Genomic DNA, 25,707 nt, shown 5'->3' on the forward strand with positions numbered 1-25,707 from the left:
GAAAAGTAAGGAGGAAATGAGAGGAATGATAACATTCATACATCCACATTTATAACAGGAGAAAATGTTACAGCTTCATGAGATTTTTTAGAAGAGTAAATGTTTTAATAAGTTTAAAGTGCTTAGAGTAGTTCATGACAAACCCTGACTCTTCCATACCAGGTAAACATGATCACAGTCATGATGATGATAACTACCATGGTAAAATCATGTGATAGACATGATGGTGGAATTAATCTATGTCTGCAGCTTGGAGAGGTAATTAGAATATCCACCTCATCCCCTGCCTTCATCAGTTTTACATGCTATGGGGAAAAGAGAAAATGCAGCAAGGTGGAATTTAGATGGGAAGAATTCATTTCAGAAACAGGCATGAGCTAAAGAATCAAAAAACTGATTACAGTGCTAATTGGTAACAGAAAAGTCAAGAAAAATAAATGGTGTCCTCAAACTAAGAAATTATTGAGCATTTTAATTCAGGGGATAAAAACTTATATAATTGCAGTGTGTCAGACACTGTTCTGTTTAACAACTAAGTATATTATGTCCAAGTATGAAAATCTCATAATGATACCCATTATTTTGTAAAGTTAACATATTTTAATAAATATATATTTACTTCTCAAAATATTATTTTATTTTGAGTTGCAAGCCGAGAGAGATAGAGAAGAGAGACAGAAAACATGGGTGTGCCAAGATCTCCATCTGCTGCAGGCAAACTCTAGATGCATGGGCCACTTTGTGTGTGTGACTTTATGTGGGTCTTGCAGAATCAAACCCAGGTCATTAGGCATTATAGGCAAGTGGCTCAACCACAAAGCAATCTCTCCAAACTCTAAACATATCTTCAAAAAATATATTACTAATTACTACACATAACAAAACCCTATGGGGTTATTAATGCTACTATGTTCTGAAAAAAAGAATTGAGAAAGATTAAATTATTTGTTCAAACTCTCACAATTTCTTTAAAAAGAGGGATTGAATAAAAGGATTTAATGCTTCCAATGTGTCTCTAGTGTTTGCTTTTAAAGGCAATATTTCAATGCCCTTCAAAATACAAAATAAATGATGTTCCCCAAACTTTAACATTTCATGGAAAAAGGTTATGACAAATTTTGAATGGAGATGTGGAAATGCTCAATTGCTCAAAGAGCCAACATAAAGGCTTCAGTTAAATCATTCTGGGCTGGTTATGGTACAATGTTAAATAAAAAAGATTCTGCCCCAGGACAGAAATTTTTATAGATTTTGCTGAAATCATTTTAGAACGTTAGTAATTCTATCCTCATTTTATCAGCAAAGAAGCTTAGGAGACAAAAGTATTTTCTCATATTTATTATTTTCACATTCCAATATCACTGTGGCCTATGGTGTAAGTGAATGGGAGTAACTCATACCCTTATGGTAGCAACCACAGAAATCATGAAGAGTACAGACATATAGTTAAGTAAGTAGAATAGCGATTTTATTAGATTCAGGTACAAGATTGATGAATATGTCACTGAGCACAGGGGAATGAAAAAGATGGAAGACTTTTTCCAGAAAGATGCAGAGAATCTTTGGATATCATAGAAGGAGGAAAGTAAAGTTAAAGGGAAGAGGCAAAAACTATATATATGGGAAAACTAGTTATGGCATTCAAAGAGTTTTAGAAAATTGTTATTTTAAAAACAGTAAGAAATGCTCCTTAAAATTGAAGGAAGTAAGCTAGGTGTGGTTGTGTACACCTTTAAACCTAGTATGTGGGAGGCAGAGATAGGTGGATCGCCATTGATTTGAAGCTACCCTAAAGTACATAGTGAATTTCAGGTCAGCCTGAGCTTGAGCAAGACTCTACTTCAAAAAACCAAAATATTAATTAATGAATAAATAAATTGAGTGATAATAGTTGTAAGCTCTACTATCTTCAGTTAACTCAAAATTAAAATCTTTACCATGTCAAAAGTTGCTTGTAGCCTGGCGTGGTGGCGCACGCCTTTAATCCCAGCACTCGGGAGGCAGAGGTAGAAGGATCGCCGTGAGTTCGAGGCCACCCTGAGACTATATAGTTAATTCCAGGTCAGCCTGGGCTAGAGTGAGACCCTACCTCAGAAAAAAAAAAGAAAAAGTTGCTTGTATAAAAACATAACACATATTTACACCATATTTACCACATAAATTCATAGTGTTTTTTTTTCATATCTTCCAATATTAAGTTGCATTTATGAAAGAATACAAGCACACTTATATGTTCTTCAATTACACAGTGACACATGTCCTCAGAAATGTTTGTGTGTGTGATCCAATCATGTAGGTTCTCACATAAATTCTGACTTCTGGGTTCTGAAAGTGGAGTGTTATTATTTGGCTTCCAAAAGCACTCAAAATATGATCCATGCGTAAAATACAAGGCTGTCTCATGAGCTTTGGGGAACTGATTGGAGCCTGAGATCTCCTATGGAATCAATGATTAATCATTAGTAAATTTAGAGTATGGAGGCATTATTGGGACTTGGTAGAAAAAGGCAGTGAGTTCTAGCTGGAATTGGTGATTTCCCTGGGAAGGGGTGCAATGTCCTCAGCCTCCTCCTATCTCTGCTTCCTGCCCATCATGATATGAACAGCTTCCCTCCACCATGCTTTTCTACTATGATATTTTTGTCTCACCAAGGCCTAAGGACAATAGTTCAGTTGACCAGGAAACAAAACCTCTGAAATCATGAGCCAAAATGAATCCTTCCTCTGCACCTTGCTTCTATCCGGTCTCTGGTGAACATTTACTAGCAATTCATATCTGCCCATAATGAACAAAACACAAATACCACCTGGGCAGGCATATTTTCCTAAAGGTTAGAAGAACATTTATCTTTTTCTATTTATTTTAACAAAACTATACTTGAGGAAAATGTAAACTGTACATGAAACTTATTAGAAAACCCACCTTATGAATAATGTCTGGTAAAATAAATCATTTGGGTTTACTTAAGCTAAGAAGATATATAGTTGGCTTTCTGGGATATTAGTGGTTTTTAGAAGACACAAATTGAGAAAGTATTCTTGGTTCTACTTTGAGAAATGAACATTATGAGATAGTGCAGGGAGATTTTTGTACCTCAGGCAGGCAGAAGCTCAGAGAGGCATGTACCTGCTGATGCAGACAGGACAAATGCTAAAACCTTTTCCCCAGCACACAAAAACACCAAGGGACTGTGAATTATGAGCATGATTTAAAATTAAGGAACAATTTTAGAAGTGTTTCCTAAGGCCCAAGAGATGAAAAACCCAGGAGGGAACAAGATGAGAATGTGAAATTAATATACATATTTGTTTTTCTTTGAATAAAGTATGCAGAAATGTAGAAAAAATGTGTGCGGTTCCATCCTAGGATCCTCATATTGTTCTACACAGGAGAAGAAAACACTGTATTTGGAGATAATTCTCTATATTTATCCCTTAAGCACAGATCAACAGATGTTTGAAAGAAGTCTGCAGATTTTAACAGTAAGAGGACCAGGGTTTGTATTTCATCACCACTTCTGCCCAATTATATGAGCTAGAACAAGTTCATTTACTTTTCAAATCTCCATTTCCCCAACTGCATAATAATATGAATGATAACTATATCAACAGAATTATAGTTGGAACTACAGGATTTGAAATACAAACATTACAGAGAGGCACGTGCATAAGGGAAGTTAAACTTGAAAAAAACAAACTTCCATACAGCATAAAAGAAAGAGTACTATTATAGCAATGGAAGTCAAAATAAAACTCAGAGGAGAGGCAAGCATTGTATTCATGACTCAGCAGGACCTCAAACAACATTACAAGTCAAGTAACAGCCTAAACTAGTCAGATATACTCTGTTTCTCAGGGAAAAAAAAAATTCGCTAGGGCACAAGAAGGGCCAACCCAGTTCAATCCCCAATAATTTGTGAAGGCTTAATGATTTCAAAGACAGAGTTTACCCCATAAATGCTGACATATAGCAACAATGCAAGAACCCCTCTATTTGAAGTTTAGTATATTTTATACAGGTAAGTTATCAGTCCAAGTTCTATCAATTTTCTTCACTATATTCTGTAATATTGAAATGTTGCCATTGTGCTCTTCTGAGTAACTTTTTTCTCCAGGTTACTTAAGAAAAAAATGAAGAAAAGAATGGGCAATAGAGGAAAAAAGGAGAGAGAAAAATCAATTTATAGGGATATAATGAAAGGGAGTGAATAAATATGACCCATGGTGAGTGCTGTTTTGAGACTCTTCCTTTGAGAAAACTTCATGATTATTTGTTTTATGTAATTATAGTCCCATATTCTTGACATATGCTTACCCAGTACCCGGCCGAGATCACAGCTCTGCTTCTTCTATATTGTTCTCTGCCTGGTGCATCATTAACACTGGGCATTTTTCAGCATTCGGAGCTAAAAATATATTTTGGTTGTCTCCTTACTGTGCATTATGCTGTAATTGGTAATTGGTTAATTTATTGTTTAAATTACATTTCTTTTTTTGGGGGGGGGGTTTCGAGGTAGGGTTTTATTACTCTAGCCCAGGCTGACCTGAAACTCACTATGTAGAGTCTCAGGGTGGTCTCAAACTCATGGTGGCAATCCTCCTACCTCTGCCTCCCCAGTGCTGAGATGAAAGGTGCATGCCACCACACCTGACCTACTTTTAGTTTTTTACAATGTGTGTAACAATGGTCTCAATCCAACTACTGAATTACACTTTGTAAAAAAATAACTTTTTTAATTCTCATAACTATGCTTATCCCCATGTTACTGAGAAAATCTAGATTCAAAAATGCTAAAAAGAGCCAGGTATTGTAGCACACATCTTTAATTCCAGCACTAGGGTGGCCTCTCTGAGAGTACAGAATGAATTCCAGATCAGCCTGGGCTAGAGTAAGACCCTATCCAAGGAGAAAAGTTCTGAAAAACCTGCCTAAGTTCACACTGCTAAGTACCAGAGCTGTAGTTTGAACCCAGACATAATAGACTACCCCTTAACAGATTGGCCGATGCTGATTTTCAGATAAAATCAAATGGGTTCAGTTGCTTGCGTATTTGTGTGTGTGTGTGTGTGTGTTTGTATGTATCGACGGAAGAAAAGTACTTGTTCCACTATACTGATGGCTGAATAATTGTGATATTTTGTTTTCTGCCTTTGGGATGGTTTTGTTCTTATCTCATGTCTGATGTATAAAAATAATGAATTCTGGTATGATTTATTTGATGTGTTATTGGTCAAGTTTCTTGTCACATTATGGACATTCGTTTAAAGCTGCTTATTCCTGGGCTGGAGAGATGGCTTAGCAGTTAAGAAACTTACCTGCGAAGCCTAAAGAGCTAGGTTTGATTCCCCAGGATCCACATAAGCCAGATGTACAAGGTGGTACATGCATGTGGAGTTCACTTGCAGTGGCTGGAAGCCCTGGCATGTGCTCTTGCTCGCTCTCTCTTTCTCTCTCTTTTCCTCTCCCTCTCACATAAATAAATCAATAAAGGGAAAAAAGTGAGTTTGTTGTTGTTGTTGTTGTTGTTTTTTGCTCAGTAGGAGGCTTTATTGCTCAGTGTCAGTACATCAATCTATCAATCTCACTGATATGAATGTTTAGGTCCATCTCAATGGCCTCATCACCCTACAAATTGGCATACTTAACAAAATAATTGATTCCCCGGCACCTTTGGGATAGTATTCAGCAATAGCTACTCATAGAGTAATGCCCTTTCACACCATGTTTAGCTTTCTTTCTTTTTTTTTTTTTTTTTTTTTTTTTAGTTAGTTTTGTATTCAAGGATAGGCAAACAATGAGTGAGTGACCAGAGGATCTTATATTCAACCTCTTTATAAGTTCTCATTTATATTAGTTCCAAATAAGAAGTAGAATGATATTATTGTACTTGGAACTTTGCTTGAGCAAGACTCACTTGAAGAATTAAGTTCAGAATATCTGTCTCTCTGCTCTAATGCATGTACCAAGTCCTGTTTCTTTGCAGTGATAGATGAGAAGAATTAGTCAGCTGGGCTTTCAACACAAATTTCAGCAGCATGAGCAAGAAAAGCAGATTCCTGGGAAGGACAGCTATTGTTTTCAGAACTCAGTGAAAAATTGGCTTTGGGCCTTGGAGAGGCATGTACTCCATGACAGTTCTGAGTCTCAGGACAGAATGTATGGAATCCTAGTTGATTACTCAGCTTTAAAAACTTTTTATCCTTACATGTAGGTTTAATTTCCAAGGAAAATAGACTCATTTAAGTAAGTCTTATTTATTGCTGCAGCTAAGCCACGGAGTAGGAAAGGATGTTGGTAGGAGAAGAAAACCATTTACTGTGCTGGACAGCCTTCCCAGAATTAAAATGTACTGAGGAAACTGGTTTGAGAGTGGCATCTTGAAGAAGACTGGCAGGAAACTGCAAACAGGAAAAGACTAAAACCACAAGATGGAGATCAGAAAGGCTGCTGTTAAAAATAAGATAATTTGTACTTTTATAATATATTTCTGTCTCCCCAGTGACCTCTAACCTTTGTGAAGCTAAGGACTACATATTACTGTGAAACTCCAGTGTTCCCTGCAGTTGCACCAAGGGTGTTTTATAGTAAATATTTACTTAAACACACAACTGAACAAGCATCTACACAAATTTAAGCAGAAGTTTACTGGACAATACTCAATATATAAGAAAATAATGCTATTAGACAGCTGTTGCCCACTGGTCTTGTGGGAATTTCAAACATATGCCAGCCTCAAGTGTCATCTTTAGATTCTTTCATCTTTTTTCTGTATTCTGGCTTTCTTCTCTCTGCTGCCTCCTTTATTCTTACTTTCCAACCTTCTTTTTATCTTTTTCTTGTTTTCTTCTAATATATACTATCTTATCATAAATAAAATGGAATTTAATTTCCTACATTAGCAAATATAGTTATGTGATGTGAATGGTAATCATTCTGTTTGTATTTTTACAATAATCAGACACAGCAGAAGGATGGTAAAACTTGTCAAAATGTCTTGGATTATAAGGTTTTCTTTTTACTGTTTCTCATGTTTCTAAGAAAAATGTCATAATCAAGACTCTCATCTGATTCTTTTTAAGCTCTGATAAAATCCAGTTCAAAAGTAGATCTAATCATAGTTTATCATATCGTTGAGAGGTTTTTTTTTTTTTGTAAATTCAAAGGAAAATGCAGAACCATAAAAGAATTCCAAATGTTAATGAGGCTAAAATTGTTGTTGAAATCAAAAAGGACTATCTTAAAAACAAATTACATATAGATCATATTCGTTGTACCCACATTTGAAAAAAAAATATCAGGAATTCAGGGCTTTTTGAGTTTTCCAGCACATACACTATATAAATGCTTCCACATCAATAGCAAGCATATATTTAAAAAGGCCACTGAAGCAAGGAGATTATGGCTGACACACAGAATCTAGGAAACATGGTAGCATTTGCCTTTAAAATGATTTTTTTCTGTCAACAAATATGCATAAAAGATAATGGCTTATACTATCTCAAGTATTATGTATAAGTTTAAAGCATTTATGGATCAGCAATTTTTAAACTCTGCTTACAAAATAGCTTTCTGGCAAATACACTAAGCATTTGGGGCTTTAAAATAAAGTTAAATTATTACATAGTAACTGTGAGAGTGTAAGTGACCTCATAACTGAATCATAAAATGCAAGAAACTAGGAAACACTAATGTAACCACATAAAATGAGAATTTGTTGATGTCAGGAATGCTACATTAATGACTATGCCACAATTTCACCTTAGGATGTCATCAATACATACTGGGCTTGAGGGCTTTCATATGTTTAGATTGCAAGTGATTTTCTCCAAACTTGTTATGAGAACAAAGTATAAAAAATTACTAATAAATATTGGAAAAAAATAAAAACTTCTGTTGTCAGGAAATTACATACAGAAGAATATGCCTGGAATTTACTATGTAGTCTCAGGGTGGCCTCAAACTCATGGCAATCCTCCTAGCTCTGACTCTTAAGTATTGGGATTAAAGATATGCAACACCATGCCTGGCTTCTTATTTTTTGTTTTTAATATATAACTTTCTGCTTTATTTCAAAGACTGCTTTGCTTCCCAGCACTGGTATTCCACAGATATAGCTAAAAACACAGTGTATGGTTTCAGGTTTGTCTTAAGGTCAAAATCTGAGACATTGACATTCTATATCACTTAAGAGGTAGGGCTTTTTCTTTAGTTATTTTTATTTTTTTTATTTAATTTTTATTAACATTTTCCATGATTATAAAAAAATCCCATGGTAATACCCTCCCTCCCCCCAACTTTTTATTTTAGTTTTTTAAAGATCTAGAACATTAGCAGTTGCATGCCAGTGGGAAAGAAGGATGTGTATATGCTAAGAGTAGTGTGCTTATATAGAAGGAGAAAGAGAAAGACATTGTGTTTTCTGCATTGAATGTTGTTCATCACATCTAAGATGTAATATGCTGAAATGAAGTTAAAAGTAATGTGGTCTGTGCCTAAAAAAATGAAATATATATTTATAGAAGGTAAGTCTAACATGACTTAAAAAGATACATAACAGAAAATGACAAACTTGGGAAATTATAGATTTCCTGCTCATCTGGAGATCAATTTTGTAAGTACCTAGAAGACCATCTAATGCAATCAAAAGTCACTGTGATTCCATGAGAGACATTTCTTTTTGGATTAATGTAGCTTCTTCTGTTCCAGAGTAACAAAGTTAGTAGATGTATCAGAACTCAAAGGCTCAATAAAAGCTGAGTTTGCGAAGGTTCTTTCTTGTTTTGAGCCATACTGCTGACTTTGAAATCCTCTGCCATAAAATCATACAGATGCTCTTTGAACAGACACAATGATGGGAAACTCACGCTGCAGGATATAGTTTCATCTTTGAATGCTTCTAGTACTCAGAAAGATTAGACACTTAGTTAAGATTTTTTTCTCATAAAATTTCATGCTTAATGAACATTATGTGTCTTTTGTCATTCCCTCCAATGTCCTAAATTTAATTATGCAATTGCATTAACAACAAGTCTTCTCATGAGCTCCAAAATAAAATTTCAGGATAGACTCACACCTTTCCAAAATGGACTGGTAAAATCATCACAGGTTAAAACTTTGACTATGAAAAATATCTGTGCTTGAATGAAATTCAACTAAAAGTCACAAACAGCACCAACCTTTCAATACAAGCTACAGAGAGTGAACATTTCTTGGCAGGTAGAACATAATCAAAGGCCAAATATCAACTGAATGTACACTCATCTTCTAATAGTTAATATGAGCCAATAGTAGTTAAGAAAAGTTTGACAGATAATATAGGTAGAAAACCTTATTTTACCACATGGAAACTGAGGCATGGGGATTAACTGGTAAGGTATAAATAAAACTGCCAAGATGTTTTGAGAGAATATCCCTAATATGATATTTCTGGTATGTAAAAATAATTCTATAGCTAAAAATTTGTTTCCTTTATACAGAAATGATTGGACTTTAAGAATTGGATTTCCTGCATCCACTGATAGACCATGAACAGGTTGTGGTTCTTGTGGTTTGCTCTACGATGAGAGTCAAGGATCCTTTGCAATTTCTGCCTGTCTTTGTGGCAGCCCAGATAGAATTGGGAAGTACATCAATTTAGAAAAGAAATAGGATTAGATTTCTTAGAACATTCTCCTTTACAATACAAAACATGAAACTAAAAACTTTATGGACAGAATAATGTCTTACTATCAACAGCAAATATAAGGAATACTACCAGAAACTGACATTAAGTAATGAATTTTTTGTCATTTCTTATAGCCCTTACTAAGCAGATGATCATAGCAAAGGCTACAAAATTAACTTAAACCTTAAGGCAATTAACATGAGATGATAAATTATAGCCATTTCAGATGTTAAATTTTCAGATTCCTTCATTTCCCATTTTTAAGTATAAAAGCTTTTTTATTAAGCATTATATTGTCTTCCATTTCCATAATAGTGTTATTAGTGTTCTGAGATTTGGATTTAAACCCACCGAATGTCATGTGGTCCTTGATACTGCTATGTATGGTTACTCTGCATTCTGGAAGCTATTATTCTGGCAAAGAAAATAGAAATAGCAGGTGAGATTTATTATCTAGAGAACAACTGAAAATGCTCTTATATTTTTAATTTCAAAAGCCTGATAATCATTATCTAACCCGTGGCATGAAGTGACAGTTGAATTTCTTTGCTTCTGTGTAATAGTTATTTGTTCATTTACTCCATATTGTTTACTTGATTTACTAGATAAATCCTGAAATTTTATTTCTTTTCCTACCAGCTGTATATTTTCTTTGTGTAATAGTGTATCTAGTACTTTCAAAGCATAAATAACGTTTCTACTTGCCAACAACTTAGCCATCCAGCATTTTCAGCTTCATGCAATTTGACCAGAATTAAGAGTTTGTGAGCTTTCTGCAAAAAGTTTTATTAAAAATTCATTAAGGTACCCATATATCAGTCATAAGAAAATTCTGAAATAAATTAGAAATATTTCTGTTATTGTTTAACAGTCTTCTAATATATTCAGAGACATACAATAACAAGTGAATAGCACAAAGAGGTTATGGAGATACCACATAAGTTACTTTTCATAGGTAACATGTACTACTGCAACCTCTGGTCATTTATAGCAAATATAATCAATGATAGATCAAATATGTTACTGAAAACACTTGTGGGCCACAGAAAAATAATAACATCTGTAATTTTATGAGCTCAAAGTTTAGTTTAAGGTATTATATATGTGAATGTTTAATAAGAATATATTGACTTTCATAAAATGTTCTATGCTGATGAATTAATAATTTTGAAAATAGCTAATGTTTAAAAGAAATTTGGTTCCAAGTTTGCCAAGAAAACAGCATTCTTGCATGTTTCCCCAATTATTCTTAGTTTCAACTGGGGCCCTTTTGAGGTATGATGGGGTGGTTCTTTCTTTAGGATTTGCATCTATCTGAAAAAGAGAAGTAGATTCTCCAAGAGAAAGTAAAATTAGCACCAAGTAGATGTGTTAACCATTGCTTTTTAGAGATAGTTTAATGGAGAGTGGGTTCATTTTTGGATGTGGTTCTGACTTGTTCCCCAGCTCCAGCTATGGTTTCTGTTCCACTGAGCAGATCAGTTAGCCAAATTGAGAGCAGCTGGTTTTCCACCATGGCTGTGTGTCACTATTGCACTCGTATGAGCATCATGTCAGGTTGTTTGCTGCTAAGTAAATTAGACCACGCGTTGCTTGCTCAGGGAAATTTGCAGAAGAGGGGGCAGAAAGACTATCAGAGCCACACATTGGGTCATGACATACAGAGACATTTTCTCCTATTTGAAACTAAAGGCTAATCCCACAATGCACAACCCATATACCCCAACAAGGAGGGTCCTAGTGGAGGGGAGAGGTCAGCGAGGAGGCTAGCAATGATACCAACTTGAATGCACTCACTGCCTACAAAAATAAAAAACAAAAAAAGAAACTAAACTAAAAAGATGCAATGCCTATTAAAAGTAAAATAAAAACAAAAAAACAGGAACTTGATTAGAAAGTATGGCAAATAGATAGCATATCTCCTAGATATGCCAACAATACAAGCCACCACAAAAACACAGACAATTGAAGGTTTTAAGATCTACACTTCTCTTGCCAATGTTCAGTTCAGTTGAAATTACTCCACTTACATTAATTGATATTATACTGTGAATAACCTAATTAAGCATCATTGTATCGCAACACAATTTTTATATTTTTCATTTTTATTTGAGAGAAAGGAAAACAGAGAGAAAGAAGGAGGGAGGGAAAGAAGGAGAGAGAGAGGGAGAGAGAGAGAGGACAAATCAAGAGAGAGAGAGAGGGCAAGTCAGGGCCTACAGCTTCTACAAACAACTCCCAGACACATGTGCCACCTTGTGCATCTGGCTTACGTGGATCCTAGGGAATTTAACCTGGGTCCTTTGGTTTTGGAGGCAAGTGCCTTAACCACTAAGCTATTTCTCAAGCCCTCAAAACATCATTTGTCCTGTAATTGTGAGCCCCAGTGTACTTTATGATAATAACACAGGCCAAAATTATGGTGTAGGCAAAAGATGCTAGTTTAGGATATATTATTACCAAGCATCCTAACCTGTTAGTTTCAAGTGTCAATGTGTACATTTTCTGGTTTCCTTGGTAATGTGATTCTTTTTCTCAAAGTTTGTATCTTAGCCCATCTAAACTTCACTGTTTCATTTCTATTGTATTTCAGAGTATTTTATGTAAACAGTACTATGCAGATAGTTTGAGAAAAGCTTAGGTTATAGACTTGTGTTAAGAAATATCTGCTTGGGGCTGGAGAGATGGCTTAGCGGTTAAGCACTTGCCTGTGAAGCCTAAGGACCTCGGTTCGAGGCTCGATTCCCCAGGACCCACGTTAGCCAGATGCACAAGGGAGCGCATGCATCTGGAACTCGTTTGCAGTGGCTAGAAGCCCTGGCATGCTCATCTTCTCTCTCGCTCTCTGCCTCTTTCTCTCTCTCTGTCACTCTCAAATAAATAAAACATAAAATTTTGAAAAAAAAAAGAAATGTCTGCTCATAACAATGTGTTTCCTTTAGTATTGTTGAGCTGTTTGGTGGATCGCCTATGCAAAGCAATAGGCTTGAAAATACAAGTCTTTGTTTCCTTCTTGCTGCATCATTGAATTTATTTTTATTAGTTATGGACATACTTAGTATGTAAACAGCATATGTTGGTACCATCCTTTCTTTCATCCCTTTTCCAAAGGAGCCCTCCAGAGCTCACCTAACAACACTGTTTGTGTTACTCCAGTTACATCACAAACTAGAGAAACCATGGACAGTTCTTGTGAGTTCACAAGATAACCTGAAACTCATTCCATTTTCCTTGAACATTCTGTCATCATCCTGTAAATCCCAGGTCTTTCTGCACATGAGACAAAACCATAGTAAGGAACTCAATGCAAAGTCATTACTTTGTGCTTATGTCAACCCTAAATTAGTTTCTTTATTTGCATAAACATATATGCATGTATGTGTGCACACAAATACACAGAGTACTTTTATTTTGGGAAATGAAACAATTTTCTGTTGAAATGTTACTTATTTTTACAATTGACTTCTGAAAGAATAATAATGAGCCCTCTCTGGCTATAAACAATTTTCGTTGGGCAAAATAATGTTAAGTTATCCTAGTTGATATTTCAATAATATTAAACTATATATAATACATAAGTTTCTTTTTCATCCAATAGTTGAATGAAAATAGTTGTTCTTATCTCATATTAATTACAATTAATATGGAGCCATGGTAAACATCCAGAGATACTCTATGACAACATGCACATCACTTAAACGCCTCCAGCTGACTTAGTTGTTGCTTCTACTTTTCTCCAAATAATGTGCTAAATATAACTTCAGAGACCTGAAAGCCCTTGAAGGCCTTAATGTATTTTAAATCCATTTCCAAAACCCAACAAACAGCATGTCACTCATTTCAAAAACCATGTACTGCAATTGTTCATCTTACTCTTATTTTTGAAAATACAAATTATAAAGACAACACTTATGGATAATGTTAAGTTCATGGGTGTTTAATCATGTAGCACTGATTAAAGTAAAACATATTTACCATTTAAATAAGAATGGTCATTGAAATTTGTACATGTATTTGTGTGAATAACCTGCCAGAAGAAAAAATTTGTCTAAACAACAATCGTCTGATTATTAGCTAAAATATGTTAGGAAAATTGTAGCTTAAAACATTCAAGGTAATTTTGTCACTAGTGGAAAAAAATCATGTTTTGATGAATTCTGGAAATCAAGTGATAACCTGAGCCATGTGTCTTCAATAACATAAAAATAAAATAAATCATAAAAACTTAATAATGATAAATAAGATAGACCCAGGCAGTTATAATTCTTATAAATGTCTTTCCTAATTCATTCTGTCATTACTTGTGCACAATGCCTCCCTCTGTCCCATCTCCTGAATATTTTTTTGCATCTAAGGAAAATTGAATGCACATATTTCCTTTAGGACAAGCCTAACAACCTGAATTAGAAGAAGATGGGCATGCCAGAATGAAAAGGAAGTAATGCCTGAGATACTGCTGATAATTCCTGAAAATTGAACACATTTTTTTCTCAGTTAATAACATTTTATCTAAGGTATTATAGAAACCATGTCATCTCTGATGCATAATGTTAATAGATTATGCTGAAGAAATGTACATCATTCTTGTACACATTTCATCATAAAAAATGGTGATGGGATGAAAAGCAAGCCCATCAAAACAACCTCCTTTGTCCTTCAAAATGTCAATGAAACAAATGGAAAATGGAATTAATAATAGGTAATTAGTATAATAATTATCTTGGATGACCATAAAATTATAGTTTGATCCTCTAGATTATATATTTTCTGTCATGTAGCTGAGAAGAATTAACTCTATGAATGTAACAAAATGAAAAAAAAAACTGCATTAGAACCTGCTAGCAGGCTATATATTTTATCTCTGAAGCATAGCTTGCTAATTAGTTTGATGCTTTGCTTAAACATTAAAGTGTGTGTGACCAAAACATTGTTATGATGCTTCATTTAGGTGCCTACTTTTGTTAAAAGCAGTTATGTCTTCATAAACATAATGAAAGAAAAGAAAAATAGCATGTGAATCGTTCACATAACTCATCCATATTGGATACCATTGCACTACAAGGATTGCTTTTTAAGAAGAGAAACTTACAATTGTGCAGCGTTGTCCTGCTTATTTTATTCACTAGATTTAATTTAGTACAGAAAATATGGGATGGGAGGAAATACACTGAAAATTAAAGTGAGAGCATTGGTAATTATTTGATTGTCACTTTAATTAACAATCAGGTATTTGTTTACCTCTTGGCTTCCCAAACAAAGCCATCTTGTGGCATTGTTTCTGGACTCCTATTTTCTTTACATAACAACACAAAAGTTCTACAACACGGACAAGAAAAGAATTATGTCTTAGATCAAAAAGTGAATTTTCTTTTTCATGTGGTACAACAAGGCAGTTATATTCTGTTAGTTGACAAGTGCGATATTGCCATCATACTGATGTAATCTCAGCTTAAGTCCAATATTTCATGAATGTTTCTCATTTCTAGCCAAGATTTAGAGATATCAACAGTAAACACATCATGCCTTTATAGGTTTTCCTTCCCCTCTGACATACCATTTTAGTGATACATTTTATTATATTAATAGAATTCTGTTTTTTTTTTCTTTTTTACAAGACTGAAGCAGTACCTAGTTATTTTGAGAGAAATCACACTTTTTACTACTTGTGGAAAATGTGGGGTATTATGCCACAAAATGAAATTACTTTGCTTTTAGTCACAAGCAATATGTTAATGATGTAACTCAGAGCCCAGGAAAATAATGTCAGAGTAATCTGCAATCTGCCCAGAAAAAAGGAAATGTCAGCCAATTCCACCAAATGGCAAATGGTTTCGCTGTTCAAGTACATGGCTTATAAACCTGCTGGTTTAGAGTAAGGGGGGAGAAAAAGAAAGAAAAACCACACACCTTTAAAAGAGTCAATGGGATGGTGTTCTTTTGTTCTTCAGCAGAGAAAATCCCTGAGTTTTTGTTGATAATGGCTTCATTGATGAATTGCTTTGTGTTCTTAATGCTGTTAGAATAATTGATTTAGTAGCTCAAAATTGCATGGCCTTTTTTCAGGGTTTAGGGGATAATTTGTTTCAAGGAGTTATGCACACCAAATCTCACCTTCCATACTGACGTTGGTCCATTCATATTGGCAGGGTGCTGCACAGATGATAGCCATGGAGTTCTGATTCTGAGTGTGCCTGTCTGGCTAGGAAAGTTCAGTACTATTATGACATGAAAGACGACAACTTTATTTTTTATAACTGATACCTGTCATAGGACTTTGGTGATAAAGCTGCCTGTGCCAATATTCACAAGAATTACAGATCTTGTTGGAAGTGTATCTTATATAAAAGCATTAAAAAACATAAAAATAGCCAAAAATTTCTTTACATATGTGGACAATCATTTGGGCTACTTCAGAGTTGCTCATCACAATATTATCCTGTATATCTGAGATTTAAGGAGCTAAAAAAACAAAGTAGTATACACAGATACAATCTATTTTAAATCTCTTTTACTTTCTCAAATATTTCAGCCCCACAAGTAGGCTGAAGTTATTCTGTATTAGAAGCATAAACTGAAAGACTTCAGTAATGCTTTTGAATACAGGCACTAGGTAATAAAGACAATGTCAGTCACAAAATGTGAGCCACAAAGAATTTTGACAATCTTCCTATTGATATTTTTTCCCAATGCTATAAATATTGTAAAATTTTGTTAAGTATGTTAGGAAAAATTAAAACTTGATTTATATTACAGCTTCTACTTCTTAGTCTCTTATCACCATCACTTTCTTAGAAAATGAGGAAAATATTCATATAATCTTGGATAGAGTAGAATATTTTTGTAAGTACTGGATTTTTTATCTGGAGATTCTTTTCTCTTCATATTTATGAGGAAAAAAGAAAAGAAAAAGGGTATTAAAAAATCAGATCTCACCCAGGTATGGTGGCGCACGCCTTTAATCCCAGCACTAGGGAGGCAGAGGTAGGAGGATCTCTGTGAGTTCGAGGCCATGCTGAGAATACAGAGTGAATTCCAGGTCAGCTTGGGCTAGAGTGGGACCCTACCTTGAAAAAAGAAAAAAGAAAGAAAACAAAAAACAATTCTCCATACCTGAGAGGAAACAAATTCAAAACAAATACAAGAATGTCAGAAAGCATACAGAATTTCCAATGGCAGCACCATGAGGATATTATTTGATTGTGACGCATTACAGAGGAAGACATGGTTCAGTAACTGCCACACGGTCAAATCCCTGAACTGTTCTTGCTGGACACACCCTCAACACAGAGCACTGCTGGCACGGTCTCTCTAATACCCTTCCATCGTGAATAGCCTAATAGCCCTGTCAGGATGCAAGGTGAAATAGACTAAGATGACTTCTTTGCTATTTCAAAATCTCAGTTATTTTAAAATCTAAAAATAGCTTGCCTTTTCTGAACAGATTTGAGGAGTAAGCATCTTTTATCTGTACATTGATATTAAGGGGGGAATAGCGGGTATGTAGGCAAAGAGAATATCTGACATTATTCTCAGACTTAGCTTCTTCCCTAGCCCCTGGTTTCTAATTACTATTTTCCTCCCAACATACTTCATATCAATGCTTCATTCTGTTTTCATTGAAACATGAATGTTCACACTATTACTTATGCTTAGATGCAAGAATTATATTTGCAATTGTTTATCTTGTGAGGCTGGGCTTTCTTATATTATAAAAACACTAATTCAACCAACTAAAGCACCACTTCATTTAAAAAAAAAATCCTTTGTCAAACCATCCTAAGTTGAAGCACATTAATTCTTCAGTACATTAAAAGTCCTCTGTAATGTAGCTGCAAGTTAATTTCCCAGTGTGGTCAGAGATGAGAAGCATGCTGAAAGTAAGGGTATTGACCGTTTCCTTGGAAAGTTTTCCATAACTTATGATTAATTACTCATTTTGTCTTAGTATACATTTCCTTATTGTACTCATTTTATTTTTTATTAACTTTTAAGCAGAAAAAAGAGAATCAGAGAGAAGGGGTATGCCAGGGCCTCGAGCTTTTGCAAATGCACTCCAGATACATTAGCCAGGTTGTGCATCTGGCTTTACATGGGTACTGGGGAATCAAACTCAGGTCATTAGGCACTGCAGGCGAGTACCTTAACCATGAAACAATCTATCTCTCCAGCTCAATGTACTCATTTTTAATATCACTTATTGTTTTATTTTCCATCTTTTCCTCATATTATATCTTAACTCTTTCATTGCATGTACAAAGCAACAAAGACAAAAGGCATATAGAGCAAAGTAACCCTTTAACCTTCATCATTCATTGTCATCTCTTTTCTTACATGGAATCATATTCTGAAATCATGTTTTTTTTGCATGATTTTTCCAAAATACACTCTTTTCTTTTTAGGTCTTCCTGTATAAAAGCCCATGAAACTCTGATACTGTTGGAATTCATGTACATATGTATGTACATTAATGCATCTGATTCTTTCTTCTGTCTTCCTTAATGTTCTCAACCTCATTTATCTCTACCTGATTCTTTAAAGTGCTTTCTTAAGGTAACTAAAAAGGATCACTTTTTAAATGTTGTTTTCTAATTTGCTAGGATTTTTTTCTATGCAGAAGTTTGGATTCTGTGCCCTGGTGCCAAACTATATAGCCAATTATACTTCTTGGGAATCACAATAAAATGTTCTGGCTCATAGGCATGTAAATGCAAATATATATGTGGAAAAAAACCACACACATACAGGTCTTAAAGGAGAGGATAATAAAACCTAGCAGTCATGGTCAGGATTACTACTTGGATGAGGGGGTAATTGAGCTCATTCTAAAAGATGAAAAGAAATTATTTTGAATAGAATAAATGAAATTCCAGAGAAAGAACTACACAATACTAAACAACATTAAAGTTTAATATCTGTGGTATGGTCATGATGATTGGAATAAAAAATATACAACAGAAACAAAGTTAGAAATGTAGACACATCAAAGCACAAAGCTCATCTAACCACACCCAGAAGTGTTCTTTATAATTTTGCAGTATTATAAAATACAAATATAAAAGTGAAATATGTATTTTATAAAGATGATCTTTGCCAATGGGCTTAGGGATGTAGATAAAGTTGGATGCAAGGAAGATAGAGCTACAAAAGGATACAGACAATTGAGCAGTTATGAGAACTGGCATTGATGGTGTTGGAACAGAGGAGGTTATATAGTTAAGAGATGCTCAGAAAGCAAATTTGGTAGAACAAGAATCAGATATGTGACACAACAAACCTTAACAACATTGACTAAGACAGAACTTTGAAAGAAGAAACAATCTGGTTAAGGATTAGCAGGAGGTAGCACCATATTCAGAACCATTATCTGATTTTAAGGAAACTAGTCAGAATGCCATTTGGTAACCTGCAATGAATGAAAAATGCCACAGCTCTAAACATATAATTGAAAATTCTCAGTAAGTGATGTACTCATATATCTATACATATGCATGTGGAAGACAGCAAACAGTGAGAGAAATATATTTTATAATTGTGTAGACTTCCTCGGGGACATCAAAGGCTTCTACAAAAACTCATGGAAGGTTTTCAGTCTTCAGGTCTCTTGTAACCTGTTTTGTTTCATTCAACTAGACAGTTTAGATGTATGTATGTCTTTACCTTTTGAGGTAGATATATTAAAACATACAAATCAATGAAACAAAACTCAGGAAATGTAAAATTGGGAATATTAGGTGTACATATAATTATAAGGGTTCACAGAAGGATCATTAATTTTGGACTAGGTACATGTGGGGACTGAAAGACTTCTGGATACATTGATAATAGGCTTACCAAGTATACTATGATGTGCAGTGGCACTTAAAGCTTGAAGTATATGAAGCCAACTCAACCTCTATTTGCACTTTGTCATCAGTATCCTTTCTTTCATTTTCCTACATAGAATAGAAGAGAAATCTGTGTTTCCATACAGATCTAATATTATCTAACGTCTATTTTCTCACAAACCTATAGCACTTAATTTTTATTTATTTTATTGAGAGCTTTACTGTATGGGAATATTGCATATTGATCTTCTTACTTTTGGGGTATACTAAAATAATCCCTCTTGAAGTGGTATTTTTTGTTTTGCTAATCCTCCTACATTAGTCAGTGGCTACTTCCCCACATTTGTCTCCCTGGCCTTCTGTAGCTTCTAAGCTTTGTCCATCTTCTCTCCAAGCACTGTTGGTGCCTGTGTGTCTCTCCGACTCCATTACCACTACTACGCATCATGTCTTCATTGCCCAACTTTGCAGACTATTGCTGCAAATTCGTAAAAGAAATATTTCGGGCTGGAGAGATGGCTTAGCGGTTAAGCGCTTGCCTGTGAAGCCTAAAGACCCCAGTTCAAGGCTCGATCCCCAGGACCCACATTAGCCAGATGCACAAGGGGGTGCATGCGTCTGGAGTTCGTTTGCAGTGGCTGGAAGCCCTGGCACGCCCATTCTCTCTCTTTCTCTATGTGCCTTTCTCTTTCTCTCTCTCTCTCTCTCTCTCTCTCTGTCACTCTCAAATAAATAAAAATGAACATTTTTTTTTTAAAAAAAGAAATCTTTCTAATTGTAGTCTGGTTAACCAAAACTCACCTAAAGCTTGTTTCCAGAACAAGGTCTACATTTGGAATTCTTAGTGGTCATTATTTTACTTCCATACTAAAATTACTCAAAATTTGCAAATTTTAAAGTCAAGTTAATACTCTTACAGGTGTCTGGAATTTTTAAACAACTAATTTTGGAAATTTTCATCATTTTATTCTCATTTCATTTCTGTTCCTATTAAACTATGGTGCTTTAGTAAATCCAAAATCAGAATGTTGACTTCCTTCTGATTTCATATCTCACACTAATATATCATTAACCATTAAATTGTATTATAATGACTTTTGACAAAATTATTTTTAAATTACTTTGTTTCTTTTAGAAAGGTACTCAGAGTAACTATAAATAATTCAAGCAAAACAAAAGAATCAGAATAGGTAAAATCCATTAAACTGGGCTGGAGAGATGGCTTAGTGGTTAAGCACTTGCCTGTGAAGCCTAAAGACCCCGGTTCGAGGCTCAGTTCCCCAGGTCCCACGTTAGCCAGATGCACAAGGGGGCGCATGCATTTGGAGTTCGTTTGCAGAGGCTGGAAGCCCTGGCGCGCCCATTCCCTCTCTCTCCCTCTATCTGTCTTTCTCTCTGTGTCTGTCGCTCTCAAATAAATAAATAAATAAAATTAAAAAAAAATATTTTAAAAAATCCATTAAACTTTCGTTGAACATTTTAGACAATTCATTACATATCAATATAGGTACATGATTTAATACAACAAACATTACTGACCATATTTTAAAACTTGATTTTTCTTGAAACAGTAAGTTGTAGTCATCCTTCAATGTAAAGACATGTGATCTGAGACTCTTTTAAATATTGCATAAACTAGTACAAGGAGGGTCAGCAGTCAAAGAGTAGAGATTTTCTGAAGACATCTTCTCACTCTGAAAAGCCAAACAACTCTTTTCTACTGTCAGCATCTATATCATATTGGCTTTTAAGTATTTTAAATATTAAAACAGCTTTGAAGTATATATTTTTACATATAACCAATCATCTCTCAATGGACAGAGATATCTTAATTTTAATAAAAATTAACTATAATTTTTCCTTCAATATACAAGCAAGAAAAAAATTCACCACTGCACCATTTTCAAAATTCCAAGCCACAGATGATCTCCAGCCTTCTAAATTCCAAAAGGTCCTTTCTCTAGGCCACTTTACTTATCACTTTCAACCTTGAATTTGAATTATTTTAGTCTTCTATGCCTAATAGAATATAAACTCCTGTAAGAAAAGAACTCTCTATAATGATTCTCAGTGTTTGGATCAATGCCTTGCAAATTGTGAACATTCAAACCTTGTTTGTTGGATAAATGGCTGAATTAATAAATGTCAGAAAATAGATCAGAAAAGAACACTATATCACAAATTCAGTATGTTGAAATTATTTGCAAGTGCTCAGATAAATTATGTAACTTATCCTTAATTATCTAGTAAGTAAATTAGCAACTTTCAATGGCATTAGAAAGAAAAAGGAGAAAATAACTATCACATAGTAATTTCTCATAAAGCAATTAGAAAAGCCATTAATGAGTGGTGAGCCTTGGAGACTATAATGGAATTATTGGGTGAGAATGCATTAATTTAGCCATTATTTATATAAATGAAAAGAAAAATCCTACAAAGTTAATTCACTTATGATGCTCTGGTGTTTAAAAAAAAAAAAACACCTAAAAACACATAGTATTTGACATGTGAACTTTGTTTTGAGTTTTGCTATGTTCAGTATATCCCAAAAGAATTAAGAAATTTAAGAGAGAACAAGTAAATGAATAATAAATCACATTTAAATCTGCAGGCACTCTTAGGCACTCTTCATTTTCATTGATGAAAAAGAAATCCATCTTAATACTCCATCTGGACCATTAATCAGACAGAATGCAAGATGTGGACTTTTTCCGTAGGAGAAGATTTTCACAGGCTCAGCCACCGCATCACCCGACCTCATGCTTTAGCACATGGCCTTTTCTTGGTGCCAATTATTTTTTCCTCATCTTATGTAAATTTCATAACCAAAAGAGCATTGTGAATTTGGAGTACCACCATGGACTGAGTACACAGAATGAAGGAAAACAGCAAGACTAGATAGGGTTTCTCAGCACATCAGAATTAAATGATTTGACATTTTTTCTTTTTGTTTGTTTCTTTTAGCATCTCAAATCAACCTTCCAATCAAGCTTTACGGAACAGGTAAACATTATTTCTGCATGATGACTGCAACCACAGAGACATAGGCCACACACTTAAGCACGGGAAACCTGTAATTGAGCCCTTGCCTCTGGGCATCTGGTCAGCCTTGAAGTTCCTCAAAATATAGAGTAAGCTAAAGCTAGACAAACCTGTAGCAAGACACAGCATAATCCACACATGTACATAATTTATAAATGCCTCTGATATAATAAAGCAAGTTCTGCTTGTTAGAATGTTTAATAAACAGAGAGCTCAGTATGTTGTTCCATTCCATGCAATGTCTCTTCACTCCTAGCTGCATACTAGGATTCTCACAAGAGAAGACTTATCTCATGATGAAGCATAGATCAGCCAACAGAGTAAGCCACAGGGAGTAGGTGTGCTCCAGTCTTGGAAAGTTTGCTTGCACTCCTATGTAGAAGTCAAGTTTAACTCAAGAACACCAGAAACTATAACAGATGTCCATAATTCACTACCTTAAATTTAAAAATTGAAACTATAGTAATTTTAGTAACTTGTAACCTAACCTGAACTAACATAAGGATATGTATAGCTTTTATTCATCTCACGTAATATTACCATTCCATAGATTTGACAGTAAAATTGATTATCTGCTTGATTAAGAAAAATCTACTAAATACTCCACAGTAAACATAAAAAACAGAAGGAATAACTTTTAAAGTTGAAAATATGGCTGTTTCTAAAGATAAAGTCAGTGCTTAGAATGTGTGATGTTTTGTGTTTAATCTCCAGAACCAAGATATAATAATAATAACAATAATAATAATAATCTATCATTAGAATTTAAAATATTGTTGATTCCAAAATCTGTTTAAGACCACACATTTTGAATGGCTGAGTATGGAATCATAATGTTAATGTTCACTAACCAGTGTCACTAAGCCAGCATCACTTTAAACACTCTGTGGACTAGGGCATTTAATGCTTATGACAAGAACTCTGTAACTACCTGCATTTTGCATCTAAAGAAACGGCACCAAATGGAGGCATGGAAACACGGCCACCGTTACATGGCACACTGAGTTGTGGAGCAGGGCTACGGCAGCAATCTGATGCCATAGCTGATATACCTAACACCTATGGCCACCTTTTTGTTTCATTCTGAACTCATCTTCTGTTTGTAAGAATGAGGTATTTAAAGCACTGTGTTGTAACACAAGGAAGGGAGAACAACAATCACTCACCAGGTATTATTTGTCAAAATTTCATCAGAGAAGAATGGTAGATAAGGCAAAAGCTATTTCCAAATTATTTTACAATGGACATTACTAGATCATACATGTTAGACTGTGGCTCTAAAGTATGACATATTATGCCCTTAAGTGAGATCTTAAGATGGCTTCTTTTGTGTCTCCTTCTCATGAGATCTGAAGAACATTGGGATTACCTTTCATAGTTTGACATTACCCACAGAGATTGACAAAGGACAGGCTGCCATCCATCAAAGATCACTGAAAATGAGTTAAAAGATCCTGATATTTTTCTTTCTTGTTAAAAAAGAGGAAATAATGGCAACCAACATATACTGTGTACATATAAAGTTTCTACTCAATAAAAATGAACAGATATTTATATCTCCTAATATAAAAGGGATAATAATCTATTTGACAAGATGTAAAATAAATACAATGATACAGTATAACAAAAATGAGCATTTAATAGTTTTTGTATTATTTTTCTTTAGCACTTATTGTATGCAAACCCAATAAAAGATATTTCTAAAAAATAGTGGCAGATAAGAGACCCTCACTAGAATTCTAGCAAGAAATATTTATTAACCCATGTGGTACTTGGTTTCCAAAGGTATCCCCTCTTTGAACCTGGATGGTATTGGTGACTAATTGTAATATCCAGGATCTGGTAGAGGAGACAATATGCCAATTCTGGGCCAACTATGGAGAACCAGAAACCTCTGCTTTTGTATTTCAGTGAGGAAACCTGCCCTAACAAAGTGCAATTCTTGTATGTGAGGACTGTGTGGAGAAGCCCCACAGAGAACACAATGCCACATGACTGAGGAGATAAAATAAGTCCTGCCATTCTAGCATAGCTCTGCTGTGCAGCTGTCCCCACGAAATCACCCAACTTGTACCCTATAACCAGTCTGTAGATGGATGTAGTTCCATTCGACACCCCAGACTGCAGCAGAAATATTATTTTGTGTGTGTGTGTGTGTTCCTGTGTGGGAGTGCAGTGACATGGTGCCATAGCATGCATGATGTGTTTTCATCTTCCACCTCCTTTGAAGCAGGCTCTGCCCTTGTTCGCTGTTCGATTTACAAGATTCTGGGAATTTATTTTTTATTGTCTTAATTCCTGCCTCCCTTCCTGCTGTAGGTGCACTGAGATGGCAAAAGCTGGCCACAGCTCTCAGCTTTTATGTGGGCTCTGTTCACGTACTTCTAGCTACCCTCCAGGCACTTTATCCCCCAGCCCATATGTATATATAAATATTTATTGGATATTTTCATATATGAATATTCTGCAAATTTGTCATTTTCCTATCAAGTTATACATTTTGTTCCCCATGCCATCCCCCATAGCAAAGAAAGCCTTCATCAGTGCAGAATTCACTAAGCACTGCTGGCTATTATATATTTTTCTTTATTTATTTATGCCTATGCTAAATGTTAATATTTCATACCTAACTCTCCTATCCATTTTTTTAATTTTATTTTATAAAAGGTTACACTCGTTTATGACCTCAACCCTGATTCCATTTTCCTGGGGCCCTTCTTCAATGGGGTTATGGTATTCACTGTGGGGTCATGAAGGTCTTCGTCAATCTTTGTGGGGAGTGTGGGGACATGCCTCAAGGGTATTCCTACCCACTCTGGCCATTATAATCTTTCCACCCCCCTTTTCCAAAATATTCCTGAGCCATGGCAAGGCTGTTAGCAGTCTGATTTGATTTTGTATTGAGTTCCCTGTAGCTTCTACAGGGAACTTCTAGAGTCTGTCCATCCAATTTTCTTTTTTTTTTTTTTTTTTTTTGAGGTACAATTTCACTTTAACCCAGACTGACTTAGAGTTTCCATATGTCAACATATTAAATTATGAGTTCTCATGTATTATGTTGTAAAGAATAAGTGCAGTTGGGCTGGACAGATGGCTTAGCAGTTAAGGTGTTTGCCTGCAAAGCCAAAGGATCCTGGTTCGACTCTCCGAGACCCACGTAAACTAGATGCGCAAAG

General features: G+C 34.9%; 1 protein-coding gene and 1 non-coding gene across 6 annotated transcripts in view; one reads left to right on the forward strand and one right to left on the reverse strand.

Moving 5' to 3' along the window:
* Positions 1–25,707, reverse strand: part of Grik2 (glutamate ionotropic receptor kainate type subunit 2) — a 744,982-nt gene that overhangs the window by 572,343 nt on the left and 146,932 nt on the right. The window lies entirely within an intron of this gene.
* LOC123462623 lies at positions 9,507–9,632 on the forward strand. Its single transcript, XR_006638410.1, has one exon. It is a non-coding gene; the product is annotated as a small nucleolar RNA SNORA31 (small nucleolar RNA).

Source organism: Jaculus jaculus, chromosome 7, assembly GCF_020740685.1.
Source record: "Jaculus jaculus isolate mJacJac1 chromosome 7, mJacJac1.mat.Y.cur, whole genome shotgun sequence".
In the NCBI taxonomy this organism is placed as follows: Eukaryota; Metazoa; Chordata; class Mammalia; order Rodentia; family Dipodidae; genus Jaculus; species Jaculus jaculus.